Consider the following 6,000-nt stretch of genomic DNA (forward strand, 5'->3'; position numbering starts at 1 on the left):
ATTACTTGTTTTTTTGTACAAGTATTGACCTTAGCTATACATTCAATTTATATAATCGTTCTCAACATTTTTCCACTGAACGTATATTTATATAAAGTTAAAATAAAAGCAAGGAATTAAATTTTAAGAACGTACCAGACTCGCCCACTTTTGTATGTAAATGTAGAAAAAGAAGAAATTGGGAAATTTTTTAAAAATATTTAAAGATATAATACAGGCACAGAAATTAGTAATTATTAATATTAGTAATTCTTAAAATGTATAATTTTTAACATTTTTAATTCTTGAGAATAGTAATTTTTATTTTTTTCATTAATAGTAATTTTCACTCTTGAAATGAATAATTTCTAATATTCTTAATTCTTGGAAGAAGTAATTTTTAATATTAGTAATTCTTAAAATGAGTAATTTTCAATATTCTTAATTTCTGAAAGAAGTAATTTTTAATATTCGTAATTCTTAAAATCAATAATTTTTAATATTTTTAATTCTCGAAAGAAGCGATTTTTAATATTAGTAATTCTTAAACTGAATAATTTGTAATATTAATAGTTTCTAAAATGAATAATTTTTTTGTATTTAAATGTTAATAGTAACAACATCTATTAAACTTTTAAGTTGGAATCCATTTTATAATTTTTACAACAATGAACCTCTGTTATTTCTCGATGGCGGCTGTATGCAATTATGACTTTTACCTCGCTGTTTGTAATACTTCCTTCGTCTCTTTCAACCCAAGTTTAATTTTCGTTAATGTTTGGGATCAAGGAACAACCTGGTTAACCGTCTCTAAGGAACTCTCTTTAAGTACTCGAGTAATTGATGTTGCACGTAGCATTGTACCATTATCTGCACTTGAACCAGGTAATCTTTAACTTTTGATCGGCGGTACAAACCGACCAGAAGCTTATGACTCATCTTAACATAGCAAACTGCGTGACTTCCGTTTAAACGGCACCAAAGGTTGAGCAAATATCCTGCAGAGACTATTCAATATTTTCGTTCGAATATAACATGCAAATCGAGTTAACCCTTAAACGCATAATCTTGTTATACAACGTACTCGCGCACATGTGTGACAGCCTCTAATGTATAAGAGACATACATAGAATTTATGCAAGGTAGGGTCCAATATATTCATATTATCAAGTTTCATCAGTGTTTTCATCTTACTATCGATTCATGAATATTGATTTCTTTTTCATTTTCAGTTTTTACTCTTCTCTTTCATATTGAAGAAATCATTACTGAGATATTCAAATGTACTCTAAATACAATATAATATATTAACTTACCATTACCTAGTAATTTTAAATCACGTTAAATAACCAAATAAATAAACATGAAGTACATATGTACTCACTTCTGGAATCCTACAATTTATTGTACTCGAGCACTAATTAATTCACTTATTTCTATATCACAATTACCTATTACATTTATCTATTTACATACTCGACAGACATATCTAGTCAAACCTTCCAAGCAATTGAATAAAAAATAGAAAGTGAGAAATAAAGAATATACAATAATATAAATAGGAAATAAACGAGCAATAATATATAACAGATAACAGATACCAAATTATAAATAAATAGCATACAGAAATGGATTACATAAATAATTTCTCAAATCGTTACATTGAAAACGTTTTAATACATATGGAAAAATCGCACAGTCGGAAGACGGAGAATTAAAGAAATAATATATGCGAACGAAGGGGAAGCCACGGTCTGCCGCCGTCGAAACGCGAAAGTGCGAAGGAGGATGCGCTTTTCCGACGTCGTGCGCGCTGCATCCGAACAGAACGGGAAACCCCCGCGCCACGGTTCACTACGGTACAAGGCTCAGCTCGTTACGTAGGGTGAGCCCGAAAATTGTGTTTCCGTAGCAGCGAACGAATTGCGGTAATAACGAGCACTGATTAACTTAGAATCCTTTCGCCGCGAGCCCGAGGCTGCCAAGATGTTACCGCATAAAGAAACGCGCTCTCAGCTTCGATTTGATTTTATCACGGAGCAGCCCATTGTTCGTTGGTTCTGCTCTACACGGTTTTTGGTACGTTTCTTAAGACTGCGCAGTCTGTTCTTTTACGAGCTTCAAGCTTCAGGTATCGTGAGCTTCTCGTTAGCATTCGTTGAAAAGAAGTTGGTAGTATAACGAAGGAATTTGAAGAAGTGTGGTATTTTAAAGGTTTCTTATTAACCCTTTGCACTCCAGAGGCGATCTTTCAGTCGCCATTTAATGAAATTTTAAAGATCGATATTAATTAATATATTAAATTTTGAAATGATTCTATTTTTTATTCTATTTTCAAAGAATTCTACGTGTTAATAATTATAGAATTTCTATTCACTGCTTTAAAAATTATCGTAGGCTTTATAGCAGAAAAATTTGGATTTCCAACTCTTCTGTAACGAAAAAGTCGCTGGGTGCAAAGGGTTAAAATTATTGATTATTAATTATTATTATTATTTATAATTGTATGTATTATATTGGTGAATTGAAAGTATGTTGACTGCACTTTACTCTGTTATTAATTAGTGTTATTTTACATCTAAGAATAAATTGGAAATGTGATGTTGAAATGTTAAAACGAATTTCCTTGATTGCACTTTTATCTTTGGACACGTGTGTTAGGTGGAAAACGAAAGACTGCCTTTATATTCCATCGGGGTCCTCACGACCAGAAGCACGAACTGCAGTGAGCAATCGATCAAGAATCGATACTCGAACTTACAATAATTTCAAGGATTACTGTTGCATCAATTTTTCCATTTCAAGAAAATATTTAAATCGGTCCACTGTGAAATAGAATTATCAATATCGATAAGAGTAATGAATCTAAAATAATAATAAACTGATTGCTCGATATTTTAGATGATTGAGTAAATAATGACGTATATCTAGAAGGCAATATGTAGTGAACCACCCTTTATAATGTCACATTTCTTCAAAATAATTTAGAAAATTTTCAATTTAGGTATCGCTATAAAATAAATCGAATTTATAGTTAATTCCGAAAAGTGCATTATCGCTTTCCTTCTAAATATAAAAATACCACGAAGTTCTTCAAAAGCAGCGTGCTCGACATTCCCTGTAGTGTCGTCAAGTGCAACATCGTGTCACATCACCCTATGCGCAAACCTAACTCACAGATCGAAGGTACACGTACACACTCGTAAAGAAACGTGGTAGTTACGATGCATATTTCATACCCCGACCCTGCTTTTCCACAGCGAAGAATCGACGAGAACGGAAGTTCACGACACAATGTCGTCTGCACAGAACCACAGGAATCATCTAGATAACAGTCAGTTCCTATCTATTAGTACCATCTACATGTCAGTTCATAACAGTCAGTTTCTACATTAGTACCATCTAAAATATGCAGAAAGACCATTTCAATAACAAATCTAATAACAGAATTTATACAATTTAGTCAAGAAATTTTGACACGTCGATAATTTCTTTGTTTTCAAGTAATAACGCAATCTACTAATTGCAAGAAAATAAAACATCAACGTGGAATCGATATTATTTATGATATCATGGGGTACTATTTTTAGAAAAACTAACTACAAACCGGCCAATGACCTATGCAGTGTGTTATTCTAGAAAACGAATTGAAAATCAATTGATGCCGTTATAAAAGACTATTTTTAGAAGGAAAGCTAAGTTGCGTGGTCTTTACGGGAAGGTGAAGCGCAGGTCAACGAAATCGTGATCCTCATAGGGGGCGAATCGCATTGGCATGATTTGCATGATTGGCATGATTGATTGTCAAAGTGACGTGATTTTTACGGCAGAAAATCGCTAATCGACTGAATCATATCAACCAATTAGCGATTGACAAAAGCACGTCATAGAGCTTTACGAAGGGTACAGATACAGGACCCTCGACGACACAGGGAGAGCCCTGAGTGGAAAAGCCTTGATGAATCTTCGTGAATATATAATAATTTGTGATCAGCACGGACGTGAGTTGTTCGGTATCGGTGAAAGTCAAATAGAATGCAAGAAAAATTGCAAATTTATTTTAATATAAGATTATAATATTTTATATGAAATTGCTGTATTATTTTCTTGCATATATATATTTTATATAAATAGTAACAAGTAATTGCATATATATATTTTATATAATTAGTAATAATAATTTTATATAAATTTTAATATAAAATTGCAATATTATTTTCTTGCATTTAATCAGTTTTCGCATTTGCTGCTCGTTTCATTCTGTTCATTTTATTCTATCCGTTTCCGGTATCTCAAACCATTTGCGCAAACCCGATATTCTTTCAATAATAGTAGGGATGCATACATAATATTTTTGTAAGTCGAAGACAAAATAAAACCAGTTTTTGGCATTCTATAATATCATCTTCATAACGTAAGAAAAATTTACAAAATTGTATCGGAGAAAGATAAACAGAATGCAAGAAGAATTGCAAATTTATTTTAATATAAAATTATAATATTTTACATAAAATTGCAGTATTATTTTCTTGCATATATATTTTATATAAATAGTAATAATTAATTGCATATATAAATTTTATATAATCAGTAATAATAATTTTATACAAATAAAGGAATATATTTCAATATAAAATTGCAATATTATTTTCGTGCATTTAATCAGTTTTCGCATTTTACATGCATAATATTTTTATAAGTTGAAGACAAAATAAAACCTGTTTTTGACATTCTATAATATTATCTTCATAACGTAAGAAAAATTTAGAAATTTGGAAAAATAAATAAAGGAGGAAAAAGGCTACTGCCTTTCTCTTATAAAAAATTTATAAAATCGAAGGAGATCGCCTTTGACGTTCACCCTTTAACTGTCCACCAATTGAATTAATCCATTGTCACACTTCTGCATCCCCTGTTTTAGCCAAAGGGAACAAAGAGTCAAAGAACTCGACGTTCTTTCAAAACGTCCTTAAAAATGGCTTGAAAATAGACACACCGCGTTTAACGAGCGCAAAGCAACTGTTTCCATTATGAAACCGCAAGAACGATTTCGCGAAAGGCTTTTTGATCTTTTTCAAATCCGGTACCCTAGGGGACGCGTGAGCACGCGTGAAAAAGGGGTCTCCGCATGCGTGGATAAGAATCTCGTGAAACGAGATGTGGCGTGGTTTATTATAACGTATAATGCACGCTGTTTTCGAGCACAACACGTCGCGTAGATGCCGAATGATGGAAACAAGGGGAGCGTTGCTTTGCTTGGCGTACCGTGTTTTGTGCTTCTGTGTACAGCCGCGTTTTATTCCGCCTGGAACGTGAATTACTTGCATAAACGGCCACCGTATGCATGCGACTTTAATGACACAATTAAAGAATGAGAATGAGAATGACCGGTGCACCAGGGCCGTCTTCTGTTTCCCGTTCCGAGCCAACTGGAACAATTAAGAGTTACCATGGCTAGGTAGGAAAGGAGAGTACACTTGGGTACTAGAAGCTTCGGTGCACCTATGTTTTTGGAAGGATTTTACATTTTCCTTTTCTCCTCTTTCGTTTGTTAGCGAAGAAAATCACGAAGCAATTTTGTGATATATTATATTAAAATTATGAAAATGATTTTTCTGTGATGCGACTGTTATATGCAATATGTGAGTGCGAGTGAGTTGCATGAGTGAAACTCATTTGTCCTATAATTATGCAATATGTGATATATGTGATATATAATAATAATATATATAATATAATATATAATATATAATAATGATATATATAATAGTGCTGGACAAAAGTATTGGCATAGCATGGTTGTTGTGGTACAAGTGCTTATAACTACTGAACAAATTGATTTAATGTAAAAACTTTTTGACATATTCATTTATTTTCTATTACTGGAATACTACTAGAATATTATCAGAACAGATAATAAATGAATATGTCAAAAAGTTTTTCCTTCAAATCAATTTGTTCAATAGTTATAAGCACTTTTCCTGGAATAGATAATAAATGAATATGTCAAAAAGTTTTTTC

Source organism: Eufriesea mexicana, unplaced genomic scaffold (genome assembly GCF_001483705.2).
Source record: "Eufriesea mexicana isolate 0111107269 unplaced genomic scaffold, ASM148370v2 scaffold1801, whole genome shotgun sequence".
Lineage (NCBI taxonomy): Eukaryota > Metazoa > Arthropoda > Insecta > Hymenoptera > Apidae > Eufriesea > Eufriesea mexicana.